Here is a 16,363-nt window from a genome sequence, read left to right as displayed (position 1 = left end):
GTTTGCCACGATCACATCCTTTCTCAGCTCGCCTCTTTGGATTGTGGCTCCCGCATGTACTCCTATATCTGCTCATTCCTCTCTAAACGTGTGGCTCGCTTTCGAGTAGATACCCACTTGCCTAACCCACACCACCTCACCCGTGGCACTCCTCAAGGTGCTGTTCTCTCTCCTACCCTTTTCAATCTCGCTATGGCCCCTCTCGCCTCCCAGCTAGCTGAAATTCCCGACCTGCATCATATATTTTACGCCGATGACATCACTCTCTGGTGTTCATCTGGCTCTCCCGGTCACGTACAGGACACCCTGCAACGTGGCCTAGATCTCATCGACTCCTTTCTCACCACCGCTGGCCTCTCTCCTGCTCCTGAGAAATCCGAGCTTCTCCTTCTCAACCATTCCTCCTACCAGCGCTCACACAACCACTTCGTCTCTCTCCACCTTTCTGGCTCTCCCATTCCTGTCGTCACACAGTGCAAAGTTCTTGGCTTCCCTTTGCATGCGGCTAAGAATGTGCAAGCCCTCCACCGCGCTGTCACCACCTGCCACTCTGTAACTCACCTCCTACGGCGCGTGGTCACTCGAGGCTCAGGTCTCCACGAGGCTCACGCGTGCCGCGTTGCCCACGCGCTGGCCCTCAACAAAGTCTTGTACTTTGCACCCTATGCTTCCTTCAATCAGACTCAACTTAACGCTCTCGAGACTGCCCTTGTGGGCCTCTACAAGGCAGCTCTCAACCTCCCTATCACTACCTCTACCACTAAGCTCTTTGCCACAGGCCTCTTCCATCCTCTTCGTTCTCTTCTCAGTCTCCATCGTGACTCGCAACTTGCCCGGCTTTCCCTTACCCGTCAGGGTCAGTGGTTATTGACTCAAGCGGGTATCTCGCCCATTCCAATCTCCCCGTTTACCTCTCCTATTCCCACCCCCGCTCCCAATCTTCGTATCCTTCCCCTCCCGACCAACATGTCCCCCGTCCTGCACGCCGGACGTCGTCATGCGGCCGCACAGCACCATTCCCCTCTCTTTGATACCCAGGGTGTAGCCTACACGGATGCCTCCTTCGTGGCTCCTCGAGGTTCCTGCGGCTACGCCCTGTACCATCCACACCTCCCTGTTCCTGAAACCCACACCAGCAGGCCGTATCTACACCCTCCAGACGCATTGTCCCTCGAGGTCCTCGCCATTGCGCATGCCCTCCAGTCATTTGCCCTCCTTCCCTCTCTCCAAGAGTACACAGTCTATTCAGACTCACAAGCCGCTATACACCACATACAGAAACGCACCCTGACCCCTTCTCTCCAACAGGAGGTCGAACGAGCGGTCTCCGCACTGCAGCCTTCCATCGTTTTCCTCCGCTGGGTCCCTGGGCATTCAGGAATTGACGGCAATGAGCTGGCCCATCAGCTCGCCCGCGACACACTTTTCCGGGCACCGTTGATCCCCTGGCCCAAGCCCTCGGAGGACGGTGGGAGGCTCACCCTTCGCCGCACCATAAAAGAGGTCTACCTTGAGCTCCGCCTCGACAAACGCCTTTACCCTCCTCCTCATCCATCACTCACGGTGCCGGAGTCTCGCCTTCTTCGGCACATTCAGATGAATGCAGTTATCACCCCGTCCCGCCTCTTCCTCTATCGCTATCGATCGGACCCTTCCTGTCCCAACTGCCCCTGCATCTATGCGGACCTGGCCCATTGCCTCTTCTATTGCCCGGCTGCTCAACAGTCGGGTTCCTTCCCCCCACCCTTTCTATCCATCACCACCTGGCTCGACTGGCTTGGCGCTGAAGGGGAAGAAGAACAGCGGCTTCTGGTCGCCCAGGCGGTCGACATGCTCGGCCTCTAAATTATGGTCGAATAAAAGTCTTTACTACTACTACTACTACTACAATAAGAAATGTGTCCAGGTTGTGCGCGTGATTAGTTCATTTTAGAGGAATTAAATCACACACGCGCACAGCACTGTGATGGTTACAACTGGAGTGGGGCGTCCAGTTACTAATCGTTCAAGGTAGAACTCGCGGAGCGTTCAGTCACTGCGTGTAACTACCTGACGGAGAACAGACGGGACGTCAAGCCCGTGTGTTCGAGGAATGCACAGAGGCTCACCAAAGTTCGCTCGCGAGTGCGCGCACTGCCCTGCGGCCACAATACAAGAGCGTGAAATCACGTTTTAATGCGGCGGATAGTAGTCGGAGCTGCATGGTTTTAGACAAAGAGGTCTGTCCGTAAAGTTGAGTGGATTAATAATAAATGCATCGTCGTTCCAAAAAGAAATGCAGATAAGGGACTGCAACACCAATATCGACACTAAATCTGGTGATCGTGCTGGCTGATCAGAACCATCCGCGTGCAGTCGCGGCCGCAATAATATAAAAGCACGCTTCGGTGCTCTATGCCACCTCAGGCATGACGAAAACAAAAAGTGCGAAAGGTTTTTAAAGTACATGTGCGGCAGCAACAGCGGGGTTTGGTTGCTTTCGTTTTTGAGATTTTGAACGTAACGTGCACTGCTTCTTCAAAAAAAATTGGAGGAGGAACGCGACAGCATGCTGCAGCACTGCCCGGGTGTCCACGGAACGCCATCGCCCGTTCGGCGCGACGCCTTGCCCGTTAGAAAAATCGCTCTGTTATACCTACTGTGAAACGGACGCGCGGAGTGGCAGACCACTTAAGAAGCGCTGCCAGACGCCTTGCCGAAACGCGCGGGACTCAAGTTGCAGTTGTAGCTCGTCCGCACGTCGTTCTCGACAAACCCGATGCCACGAACGCCAGCCTAGCTTCCGCGCCGAACGAACGGGCAGCAAGCCGCTAGCTTCGTGGTGAACGCGCTTTGGATGTGCCCTGCGTTGTTCGCCGCTCAGCGCGTGACGAGAGATATGTCAGACGCGTCACTTCATTTCCTTAAAATCAATCATTTCATTTCATTTTCCTTTCCTCACGGCGCGGTTCGGGTGTCCACACACTGGGCTTCTTTTTTTTCATCAGCATATTGTCTTTGTGTCGCGCGTTCGCATCACGCGAAGGAACGCGCTAGTGCTCTGCGCCAGCTCATCACGCGCCACGTTCCGTCTACGCCTTTCTCCATATTCCAGGCTGTAACGCGAGTGCTTGCGAGCCCTCGTTCTGCACGACACCACAAGACGAAGCCTGCCGGTTTCTGCTGTCGCACCATGGACGCTGGGCAGGCATCGGGAGAAAGGTCTCTGGAGGCCCACCGAGACGCTGTCGTGCACCGCCGCCCGAGGCTAATCAGCATACGGGCCCTGGGCCGCGGCCAGCCCTTAGCCGGGATCGTGCGCAGGATGGAGCTCGAGATCCCCGCCATCGATCTGGGCCGAGGCTTCGTAGAATTCGCCTTGCCTGGCGTTATGCTTCTCGACAATCGTCGCCTGCTGTTGCAGGGCGGCTAGACTGCGTGTCCCGCAACGTCCTGGCTGCCGCTGGACATGATCGCAGCTCCCGGTCAGTGACAACTGGCACTTCTAACAACCTCTTGGAACAACCGGATTCTTCAGGACCAGGTCGGTAGTGGTCAGCCGCGACTCAGACGGACTCGTTGACGTTTTTCCTCCAGCATTTTTTTTTTTTTGCATTAATCAGGACACTCCGTCCAAGGTGGTCGTGGAACAGTACTCGTGTGGTGTGTGCCAATGTCGGGGTTCCAGCGGCGGAGTCGACCAACTTGCATGTAGAAGTAGAATGCTATGTCGAGAATTCCTCACTGTGAGAACTTTCAATTCTTCCTTGTCTCCTCACCTTGCACCCCCCCTCCCTTGTGTGTTCAAAACTCTCCTCTCAAAATAAAATGTGCCAGGCAGCCTATAGCACTCTAAAAAAAAACGTGTCATCCTAGTCTCTTTGGGGGGTCACTTATCACTGATCTGACATCTTTTTTAGGTGTAAGGTTATGCTAGTTCTTGGAGACTAACTATTTATGCTTTTGCACATAGTGTAACGTTATGCTTCTAATAGCCTAAACTTGCACTGCAATAAGAAGAGGAACTTTAAGCCAGCTAGGTATAACATTACGGCTTCCTAAGAGGGGCAAATGCTAAAGACAGCATAAACATATCCTAGCATGAAAGGTGCAAGCTTGCACCTTCAACAGGTGAATTTATGCTACGTCTAGAAGTGCAAAGCTACTTTGTCAAAAACTAAACTTACATCGACAAAAACAGAGCGAAGTTTGCGCCCCTGTGGTGCTAGCGTATACCCTCACAAGGTGGATAATGTTACCCTTTTAAGAGTATAAGGTAATGCCCAATTGCAGAGGCTATCTATGCACTATCCGGTGGTATATATATATATATATATATATATATATATATATATATATATATATATATATATATATATATATATATATATATATATATATATATATATATATATATATATATATATATATATATATATATATATATATATATATATATATATATATATATATACTGTCCACACAAGAGCCCTGTTACCCTTCTGTAGCGTAAACCTGCCCACTGAATGCAGGACTAAAGCTGACCCATAGGGTGCAAGCCGTAGTCTTTCTGGAAGTGCAGGCAGTGTTGAAATCTTGAGACAAATCTTACATCTGAGGTAAGCTGTGTCATCTCGTGTTCAGGTGCAGGTACTACTGCAGAATGCACACAGAGGATTTATCAAACAATCAGACAGAAATATACCGTCGTGTTTATTTTTCCACATGCTACACCATATTACAGCAATGGCCCCGGCAGTCTTCTCCATACAGGTGGGGGCAGTACGCGCCATGTAATTGACCTGCACAGAGAAGAAAACATGTAATAAACTTTCCAACTACAAAGCTTAGTACGACGTGGCCACGGGCTTAGTTCATGTCTAAAAATGTAAACTGCACAAAAGGCAGGAATAAAGGGTGATGCATGAAAACAATGCCACAAGTGCAGGCTTCTAACTGTTTATTAATGAGAACCAAGATCAGAAAATCTATGCAGAAAAAACAAAAAGACGTCCCAAATAACAAATACTTAATTGCTCGCATATGCTCACATAATCGCAAGCACACTGGCTTGTCAAGAAAAAAATTCATGCTGTGGCCAACAAAACAAAAAACCACTAAGAAATCACAAAAATCCAGAATATTGTTCCCAGCTCTAGGGTCAAACTGTAGGCATCCCCGATGCCGGACTACTGGGAGGGTCGTGTCAAGAAAAAGACGTTTGAAATGGAAACTAGTAAAAGGTGAGAAAATAAAATGCAAGTGAACAAATCCTTCTTTCCATTCTCATGCATTTAGTTATCCATATTATTTTCATTTACTTTCATTGTTAAATAAGTCTTATCCCTCACCTGCACTTCTACTTGTTTGCTGCTTTTCCATTCCATCATCTATGAATTTTCATTTCTGCTTTCAGAATATGCCTTCCCAGTGGTCTGATTTATTGAGTGGCTAAGGTTTTATGCAGCCCCTGGTCTTCCCAGTGGTCTGATTTATTCAGTGGCTAAGGTTTTATGCAGCCCCTGGTAACACTATGGTTCTGGTCTCTGATGCCACAGTAAGGTTTTCAAAGGTTCTTATCCTACACCTGTCTTCCCCGAGGTGCAGTTGATTTGGCGGATGACGTGTAGCACAAAGTGCAGACAATGGGCACACGGAAGACGAGGCATGTACAAGGAAGTTCGACTTTATCAAACGTTTAAACACAGGACAGGCACACACACACAGAATAAAACTGAAGCAGCACGCTTGACCCTACAAACACATGAGCTCCAAGCTCTTTTCTCACAGCTTATTGAAACCGCGGCTTGCCACTTCGCTCGTTCGAAGCCCAACGCAAAAAACGAATGAAAATATGCAGCGTGCACTCTTATAGCGTCATCCGAATGTTCGAGAGACGAGCGAGGGCATTGGGAGAGGAAGTAGGTGCCGCGGAACTGACACTGTTGTTCCCCTCTCCGCCCACCTTTGGGACGCTGCTCCCGGCTTCTAGAATCGCTCAGCCGCGCACCGCAAAGTCATGGTCGCGAGAGAGGAGGACCTGGCCCGTGCGCTGGAAAGCAATCGGGAGCGCGCGTGCACACGAAAGCCTTCCAGAGAGTTCCACACTTTCTCTTTCGGCAGCGGGCGCGCCGAGAGCGCCCGGCGCTAGCCGCAGCGGCCTTACATGCCCCACCATAAGAAGATTGCTGGGCTTTTTTGTCCGGCCAATCTGAACACAAACTCAAGGCCGCGACTCGTCGGCTGAACATCTGAAGTTCACATGCACAGTTCTAATGTACTGTCGATTTCCAACGTGCACTGCTTTTGCGGCAAGTCCTATATCTTGCAGTTTTCACAGTGTGACGAACAATGTCTTTGGGCGGTTCGCAAATCATCCACGCACACAATGGCAAACATATCCATACAGGTGAGCGGGAACGTTGACGCCCACCAGCGTGCGTGACTCAGGCTTACATAATAGACTAATCTTGCCAAGTAGAATTCGGGAGCTGGGAAAACGCGTCGGCGTTTCCATTAGACGACCCTTTTCTGTTGCTGACTGTGACATTATACCGCTGCAATGCAAGCGCCCACCTGGCGAGTTTGGCGCCATATGCCGTACTCGTGGTAAGATGGGAAAGAGGGTTATGGTCCGACACTATGCGAACCTGTTCTTCGAATACCCAGTGCTCGAATTTTTCCAGTGACCAAATAATTGCAAATGCTTCTCGTTCTATTGTGGACTAACGTGCCTGAGTTGGGGTGAAGCGGTGGCTGGCAAATGCGATAGGCTTCTCCCGGCCATCTTTCCCCATTTGCGCGAGACAAGCATCAGCTGCAATTTTGGAGGCATCTGTAAAAAGCCAGAACGGCTGTTCTAAGTCTGGCGTGCTCAGAGACATCGCATGGCAAAGTGAATTTTTCAGCCATTCCAGTGCCCGCAGTGCCTTGGCCGACCATGGAATCAAGTTGGGTACCCCTCGCTTCGTCAAGGCTGTTAACGGCGCTGCTACCTCTGCGTAGTTCTTTACGTACTCGCGGCAGTAGCTGCAGAGCCCAAGGAGACTGCGCAGCTGTTTTTTGGTGGTTGGTGGCATGATATCTCTAATCGCCGCTAACTTTTCTGGGCCCGGCGAATGCGTTCCACCACCTACAACTTGGTTGAGGTATTTAATGTGACTTCACGCAATTTGGCATTTCTCCGCATTCACCCGAAACCCTGCCTTACGTAGGCGGAGAACTGCATCTAGCTGTTTCAAATGGTCATGCCATGTCGCGGAGAATATGGCTATATCGTCTAGGTATGCCAAGGCATAATCTTGGTCTTTTGCCAGCACTGTGTTCATGATCTTTTGAAACGATGCCGCCGCATTCTTCAAGCCGAATGGCATGACGCGCCAGGCATATTGACCGTCATGCGTGGCAAAAGCAGTCATATGCCGACTCTCTGGGGCCATAGGTACTTGCCAGTACCCACGACGTAAGTCTACTAGCGTGATGAACTTAGCATGTCAGACTTTCAGTAGAAGCTCTTGTGGGTGCGCCATAGGAAATGCATCGGCGCATGTAGCCGCATTCAAAGTGCGATATCTATGCAGAGGCGCACTGAACAGTCTTTCTTCCCGACGCATACGACGGGGTGTGCGTACTTGATCACGATTGGGTAAATCAGTCCCATTTCCGAGAGTTTGTTTACTTGTCGACTGACTTCGGTCTTTAGAAGCTCTGGGACTCTATACAGGAATGACCATTTAGGTTGGTGCCCATCTTCTAGCCCGATGCGATGCTTTCCGACCTTTGCAATACCCGGCATCTCGTGAAACAGGTCCCAGTATTTCGCGAAGACAGTCCCTACATCAGCGCACTGCTTCTCACTTAAGTGAGCTAGTTTTTCCTGAGTCAGCGGAGCAATACTTTTACCATGTGGTATGCGGCGTGTGTATTCTACTTCCCTGAACTCTGCGTCTTCATCAAGAACGACACCCATGTGCCCGGTTCTAGTGTAGTACGGTCGGTGGCGATTTGCATGTACAGTGGAGCTTGTACGCCCTCCAATGTCGATCCGCTAAGAATGCTCCCTTTCGCGCGCAATAACTGTAAAGGAGCCCCGCCAGGTTGGCGCTAGTTTTGTGTCACGATCGGTGTCGAAGAGCAGTACACGGTCCCCGACATCAAACGTTTTCTGCCGTGTCGCCCGGTTGTAAGACTGCGCGTAGCTACCCTGCCGCGCGATTGCTGTGAGCCCGGCCTCGTCCGCAGCGATCTCGAGTTGTTCGCGTAACTGCTTCAGATATCGCGCTGGTTCCTCCCGTAAGGTCCCCAGGAATGGCACTTCACCTGTCCAGGTTCCTAGTAGAATCGCGAGCAGTCCTGTCGGGTTTCTACTGTAAAGCAACCTGAATGGTGCGACACCCGTTGTTTCGTGGGGGACTTCTCTATATGCCCAAAGAACATAAGGGACCAACCTATCTCCGTTTCTTAGGTTTTTGTATGACGTGGTACAGCATATTTTTTAATATGCGGTTCCATCTCTCCACCGTGCCATTGCTCTCGGGATGCTCTGGCATGAAAAAGCGAGGTGAACAGCCTAGCCTAGACACCATTTCCTGCGTCAGTTGTGATTTGAAGTTTGTCCCTTGGTCCGAACATATCACTTCCGGTACGGCTAAAGATCTCTAGCATGGCACTGCATTTTGCCTTCGCTGGTAACGATCGCAAGCACACAACTTCTGGCCAGCAGGTACAGAGGTCGACAAAGCAAAGGGCATACTTGTGTCCTCGGGGCAACGGTACCTCAAGAGGTTTAACCATGTCGACATTTACGATCTGGAAGGGGTGTTCAGGTCTGGAGGTCTGGTGAGCGGTGTAATAAGGAATCTGTCAGTTTGGAATCTACCCGACCGAATCTGACACGTGTGACACGTTTTACAATGCTCGGCCACGTCTGCTTCTAGTCCAGGCCAGAAGAAGCTGTATTTTATTCTGGCTTTGGTCTTCTTCGGGCCCAAGTGGCCTCCCCACAGTGAGTCGCGTGCCAGCGTCAGGACATCCTTCCGCCTTTCAGCTGGCGAAACAAGCTGCTTCACCTTTGTGCCTATGATTTTGTCCTGATGGAAGAGTAGCCCGTCAGACACAAACATTCCCCCTTCCCTTCTTTGGCATCAGCCCACACTTTTGTCAAGCTGTCGTCGCCAATTTGAGCCTCGCGTAATTTTACACGTTGACTCGCCGCATCGCGTGCATCGGCGTCTTGTTCGATCACCGTATCGGGGGTCATATCGGGGCTTTCCTCACATGCTGTCGCCTCAGAGTGCTCACGGCACGTAGTCTCCTGAATATTGTTTGTAGGCACAGTCGCAGTGAGCTGGTTTACGGCCCGTGTCTCACTGCCGTGGTCCAGTTGCTGTATTAGCTCCCAGTCCTCTCGCGTGATCCAGCAATTCAGGTCTTTCGAGAGCTCGTTGGTAAGGGCGCACACGTGTGCTCTCTGGGGGGTCTCCACAGTTAGTCTCTGACGTCTCAAGTTCATAGGTATAGTGACTAGCGCTGCATCAACCTTCTTGTCAAAGGCGCAGACCAGTTTGATCCTGCCTGCAGGCTTGCGATATTCACTCGGCACAATGTCTTCCCTAACCACAGTAATCTCCGCGCCCGTGTCGACGACGGCGTTGGTGGTCACACCGACGCATTCTATCTCGACTTCTTGTAACTTAGAGGTCCGCACGCAGTCATTCTCTGCTTGTGTTTTTATCTCGGCGACCAACGCGTCGTCACCTTGAACAATCTCACAAGCCCCTCTGCTTTCCTCGGTTGCTACTGCCACCCTGTTGGTTCGCGCCCCCTTTGCGGTGACGTTGTCCTTCTTGCGATTGGCGATCTGCCCAGAGGCCAGAAAATTTCTAGCGATATGCCCCTCTTTGCGACATGCGAAGCAGCCCGTCCGCTTTCTGGTGCTTACTTCGCTCTCCTTGGGGCTCTCAGGCGCTGTCGAAATTGGCCGCACCGCTCTTCCTTTGCCCTTAGCATCCTCGAACGTGTCGAGATCGCGCGCCAGCTACTTAGGTGTAAGCCACTTTTCGCCCTCGCGCAGACAGATATACTCTAATCCTTCAGCGCTAAAGCCGCATTTTATGCGGTCTGCTATCATTAGAGAAACTATTTCTTCTTTTGTTTCCGCCTTTCTGGCTCGGAGGTAATAATCAAAGTAGGTACACGTACGGGAGGCAAACTGCATCCAAGTCTCAACCTTCCCCTTACATGCCTTCTCGAACACTTGAAGTATTGTGACGGGGTTAGCTTTAGCTCGCTGAGCACTGCGGCCTCGAGTGCCGTGGCCTCGAGTTCGTACTCGAGCTGCGACTGGTTCATTGTGAATGTGGCGTCTTTCTTTCGCGCCTGTCCCTGGAGCGTCAATCTGACTAGAGCCTGTCCCTGGAGTGTCAATCTGAGTAGTGTCTGTCCCTGGAATGTCAATCTGACTACTTCCCCCTGCTTTGTTCTTACCCACTCTTCGCCAGCCAACACTACGCACCTCCCAGCTCTAATGCCTGAGCTACACACGCCAACGGACGAAAGAAATCCCGCTCACCTAAGCAACCGTAGCTCCTCCCCGCCGATTCGCTCCTCTCTGTAGGGGCCACTACTTGACATCGGTGGCTCGGACCGCCGCCGGTTGTGGTCCCTAGGTCCCCTGCACACGTCCAAGACTCCGCTCCCTCGTTGAATGACCGGTGGTCTAGATGAGCGCAGGAAGACGTTGCGCCTGGCTCACGATACGGGCTGGCTCTTGCGGAGTGCCGGTGGTTGCCAAATCCTTGTCGACTGCGCCAGTAAGGTTTTCAAAGGTTCTTATCCTACACCTCTCTTCCCCGAAATGCAGATGATTTGGCGGGTGACGTGTAGCACGAAGTGCAGACGATGGGCACACGGAAGACGAGGCAGGTTTAAACACAGGACAGGCACACACACAGGGAATAAAACTGAAGCAGCATGCTTGACACTACAAACACATGAGCCCCAAGCTCTCTTCTCACGGTTTATCGAAGCCGGAGCTTGCCACTTCACTCGTTCGACGCCCAACGGAAAAACCGGATGAAAACATGCAGCGCGCACTCTTATAGCGTCGTCCGAATGTTCAAGAGATGAGCGAGGGCACTGGGAGAGGAAGTAGGCGCCACGGCACTGACACTGTTGCTCCCCTCTCCGCCCACCTTCGGGACGCTGTCGCGGCTTCTAGAATCGCCCAGCCGCGCGCCGCTAGGTCAAGGTCACGAGAGAGGAGGACCTGTCCGCGCGCTAGAATGCAATCAGGAGCGCGCGTGCACACGAGAGCCTTCCAAGGAGTTCCACACTTTCTCTTTCGGTGCCAAGCGAGCCGAAAGCGCCCGGCGCTAGCCAGAGCGGCCTTGCATCCGATATATGTTTTGTAGCCCATGATGTGAATAAAAAGGGAAGTGTAGGTGATTAGCTAAGTGTCAGTGATATTGCCAGCTGTAATTATCAGTATGTTCTGCTTTCCCTGCATACATTACCTGCGAATTCATTTCCTATTAGTAAACAACAGGAGGCTTGTGCCTGCCATGGCTTTTCTGGGTGCATCCCATTGTCGCTGCCTTTTGAAACAGTTTAAATTCCTGGAAAAAGGCTTGGACATGACAAAAGCCCATGCACTATAAATTATAATAAGGAAGAGGACGCACTCCTTTGTCAAGCCAATCTAATACCCCTTTCAAACGGCATTCCTCAAAGGAGCAAAAGCTTAAAAGAGCAGCGACGCAGCTACACGGTGCAGCCCAAAGGTGTAACTGTCGTTCAGGCTTAGCACCCGCTGCTGTGCTTGAGCCGGCTGAAGTGAGTGTTTTAAAATTAAAGTGTATTCTGTTCATTCGTTGAGCTCGCACAATTTTTTTTCATTCTAACTGCTTCCTTAAAAGAACTGCAGCAGCTACTCTCATCAGCAGCAGCAGGTTTTGTGTACTGCCTTGGCAACACCAGGGGCACTCGGTGTTGCTGCAACACTTTCACTGTCTTGAAATCTGGGCATAAAATATAAACACCCGTAGTAAAAGCAATGCCAGATACACCTTTCGTATTTAAAAAAAACATGTTTTCAAACATTGTTGGCTGTATCTATTTTTTTATTGCTTTTACTTTTTGACAATTTGTTGCACTGTGATCACAGGTTCCCGAAGGCCGCGCCTTTGGGCTCCAAAGGTCTCTGACGGGCGCCTGAGCCTCCAAGGCCCTTAGCGGCAAAGGCGCAACATTTGTGCCGTGCAGCTGCACTCCTTACGCCTTTGGATATAAGGACCTGAATCTCAAAGGCCTTTGCGGTGCCCATGTGACAGGGATATAACAGGGGTATATAAGGGGTATGTGAGAGGGGTGACAGGGGCTTACCAACTCGCCCAAATTTAAGCTTTACTCAGGGGTATAAGGCTTTCTGGGTGCACCTCCTAACATCACCTAATGTTGAAATAAAGGCATTTGTATCTGTTTGTATTTTAGGGTACCACTCCTGGTAAAAAAGGAAATGTTTCTGGCTAAAACTGAAGTAATTGCCAGGCCAGCTTACACAGCTAAAGAGTCGTCTCCACTCATGTGGTAATCAGATGACGTCGTACACACAAAATTATAGGGATTATTGTAATAAATGTAGCTTTAGTTCAGGTTCATAGCTGCATGGTTTTACACTACGTTTCTCTACATTATGCCTGTGCAAAAAGCTTTGCTTACTCAACCAGCTTTTACTGAAACACTACATTAATTACAGAGGCAGCATAAAATAATCTCCTTCTAAAGCACTATTTTTGCTCGAACAAATTCTACACCTCGACTTTTTATATACATAGTGCTGCTTTATCCAATGCTTGCAGAATATGCAGCAGCAGTAATTCTCATGAATTACATTTTGCCGGAACAGTAGAATGCAACCTCATATTATGTAAGATTTTTTCAGATGCTTAGCATGATTAAACTGTAAATATTGACAGACAGCATGAGAGAATGGCTATTAGAACAGTTACCTTCCATATCTGCTGTCACATGCAGGCCACCTGAGCTTAATTAATTTTTAAGTTCACTCCATTGTGAAAATGCAAAAATAATATGGGTTCACATCAGCTATGGAAATTATTCACATCAGTGAACATCACCTTCCTGCTGAAGAAGGAAGTGTTCACAGTGCAAAGGAGACAAACAGTCTCGCATAGCTGCACATCAAATTTAGCTTTACATGCAAAAACAGTGCTAGTCATATCTGTTTGGTAGCATGCCAGCCTGCCAAGGATTCTGTGCATCATTTTTTTCTGACTTTTCCTGCACATGAATTGCAGGCAGCGCCCCTCAACTAATTCAATATGGAACCTTTGCTGAAGTCCAGCCTACTTTTTCAAAAAAAAAAAAACTGCATTGATACTTCACACAACAAAAAAGATCACAATTATTCAAACCAATATTCAAAAATTCCTTCACTACTAAATCCTCCAAAACAGCCAATGGTTCCAAAATCTGTCTAATAGAATGGCTGTAGCTGCACAAAATAGTATACTATGTTCACTGATGGACATCAAGCAATGATGAGCTTGCTGCAATGTCATAATTACATAATAAAATACATACCACACAAATCTAGTCTTGACTACTTGTGCGGTTTTGAAGAAGCCAGGCTGAACTTCAGTGCCAGGAGCAACAGTGCTTGTGTGCCTTTGCATCCCTCCTGCTGCCAGGAGCACTAAAAGAGAAGCACCATTGATGGCATTAGTCTAACGGTTGGTCATAACTTGTATAATAATTAAACCACATAATGGCAGCGCACATGCTCAAGAAACAGCAGGAATATTTTGACAGTGAGAAACCACAACATTTCAATCAAAATTTTATCCAGAACAGCACTTGTCACGTATTTGTAAGAGACGTAACTGACGCAGTGCACTAGTTTATACTGGACAGCTGCTCGCACAGTAAGCATAGACAAACTTCTTACACTACAATCGCTGCGTACCAGTGAATTGTCACTAAGTGCCTGACATAATTAACTTATTGTCTAACAACAGCAAGTGTAGAAGAAAGAAAGAACTATATTGTTACTGCGTACGAGGTTCAAAATATTCATAACAGAAAAAGCTTAGAAACTACACTACAAAGTCTACAATCTCACACAAGGATTGCGTGCTGAACTGAACTTAAGAGAATACAAGAGCACAAAAAGAGGTGACACACTGTATGCTTTTGTGGTCAAATGTTTGGTCACCAACTAGCCCAGCCCTTTTCACTTGCAAAAAGAACTAAAAAAGACCACTTTTCACCATTAGTCCTCAGCCTGACTGAAGGATAAGTTATTAGCACCATTCGTACACGCACCTTCCATTCGAATACAGTAAAACTGCTGGCATGATAAGTCACCCTCTGGGTCAGCAAAGAATATTGCAAGGTGTGTGCGAAAAAGGCCGCACGCCAGGAAACGCACAACACAAATGAGCTGCGAATTTCTTGACTATCAACGTTCCACGTTTACTGTTTTATCGTTTGCTTTCTGCTCAACAGTAAAAAAAAAAAATTACGCCGTCCATTTACACACGAGAGAAGAAAAAAAAAAGCGACCTGGCAGGTGGAGTCTTCTTGTAGCGCTAAAATTATAACAGGTTTACTGTCCAATGAGAATCAGATACAGTGCTGCGGTAGATATGAGCACTTCGCGCAGTACGTCGTGCCACAGAAGCGTGCACACTAATTTACTCGCCCTTTTATGAACGGAGACTGCTTTAGACATACCTCATCCTGAATGGTCGTCAGGAGGGACAAACACGTTGCGTTGAAGAGACGACAGGCAATATTCTTGCGCGGAGGATCCGAAGGGTCAGAGCCTGCAGCGAAAGAAAGCATTGAGAATGATCGTGCGTTGTACACGAATCGGCTCCCTCCGGCCGCTACGGAGTCAGCTCAAAAAAAAAAAAAAACAGCAACAAGTACCGGCTCGCGCACACAATCAATGATAAAACATCGTTATTCAATACACCATAATTTGACGGTAGGTGAAAACCACGTAAGACCAAACGAAAAGGTCACTTACATGTACGGTTGAAATTTGGCGCAAAGAATCCGTACGATGAGCTCGCCGCGAAGATCTGGCGTGCGCTGTTTCTTTCAGACGTTGACCCTTTCGCGAAGGTGTCGCTCACTGCAGCGGCACGCAGCCATGAAGCGTGCACGACGAAGTAATCGCACAACCGAATTCAAAAAGCGTTGTAAACAGCTAGACCTGGCTAGACAGCTACGGACTACGGTGGCTACGGCTAGAGTCAGCGGCAACAGCGGCTTCTTCTTCGACTTTAGGAGTGCAAATAGCCAATCCAAATAGACAGACACGTGACCTAAAGAGCGAAGGCAGGGAGCCGCGCTTTCCCTCTTTTGCTTTTCTCCTCTGACTGAGGGAACGTCACCCAACATGTTTCCCAGCAGTGCTCCACGGTAACGCTGCCCGCATGCGGGGCGACAGGCTTCGGCGTTTTCAATGTGCGGGTTGCTTGCATTCTTCTTACATACGCCCCCCTCTGCCCATGTTACCCTACCCATGCGGCATACATTTTTCCGCGTTCTCGGGGCGCCCATAGCTCTTCCGCTCTCAGGGACAAGGAGCGCGGCGAGACTTTTCTTTACTCGACTGTTCCTCATCTTCCTTGCAGTATGCGTTTGAAGGTTTTCTACTAGTAGTACTGGTTTATTTTAAAAAAAAAGAAAAAATGGAAGGAAAAGATTGTTGCCGGGACACAGGGAGATGATAGCGAGGAGAAATATATTGCCAGCTATTACGCAGTATCGGTAAATACGAAGATGCTACCGTAAATGTGGTCTCATTTATGTCGCATACGGGAGGCACTGCGAAATGACTATCAAAAATTTTCCTTCCTGTGTGCTGAAGTTATTCATAGAACTCGCGAAAAAAGCGATGTAAATGCTATAGCATTACTGATTGCACGTCAGATGCAGTAACAGTTTGTAATATTGATATGAAATTTAAACTTTCTTTGTTGCTTATGGGCCGCACGCTTCAGGAGATTCCGAATAAAGAAAAAAAAGACAGCTTTGTTTTGAAGTAGTCTAGTAAACCCGAACCGAGTGTACACAAGTTTCAGGTAAACGAAGGGAATTCAACACATTTGAACTTTTGAGGAAGATAGCGCAGAGGAGGGTTTCAAACGACAGTCGACCACTGCTTATGCAGCAGTTCTCACCTCTCATCGCTCGAGTGTACGCGGAGTTCTCGAAAAATTTTCAAGGATGGGTCTACTGAGCAGATATTGAGCACTGCCAGCCCAAGCACGTGTTAAGACGCTTCGAGCTACAGGCAGTGCGGACGATTCCGTCTATTATACGTGCTTTCATTTTATTGAAGCTAGGTAAC

General features: G+C 49.0%; 1 long non-coding RNA gene across 1 annotated transcript; it reads right to left on the bottom strand.

Moving 5' to 3' along the window:
• Nucleotides 1-4,679: 4,679 nt before the first annotated feature.
• On the bottom strand, nt 4,680-15,214 carry LOC144112348 (uncharacterized). Its single transcript, XR_013310222.1, has 5 exons — nt 15,032-15,214; nt 14,734-14,825; nt 13,582-13,693; nt 10,550-10,782; nt 4,680-4,781 (listed from the first exon to the last, which is right to left on the bottom strand). It is a non-coding gene; the product is annotated as an uncharacterized LOC144112348 (long non-coding RNA).
• Between the last annotated feature and the right edge of the window lie 1,149 nt (nt 15,215-16,363).

This window comes from Amblyomma americanum, unplaced genomic scaffold (genome assembly GCF_052857255.1).
Source record: "Amblyomma americanum isolate KBUSLIRL-KWMA unplaced genomic scaffold, ASM5285725v1 scaffold_69, whole genome shotgun sequence".
NCBI lineage: Eukaryota > Metazoa > Arthropoda > Arachnida > Ixodida > Ixodidae > Amblyomma > Amblyomma americanum.
Note: the sequence above shows the minus strand (reverse complement) of the source record. Positions and strands in the feature narration are given on the sequence as shown.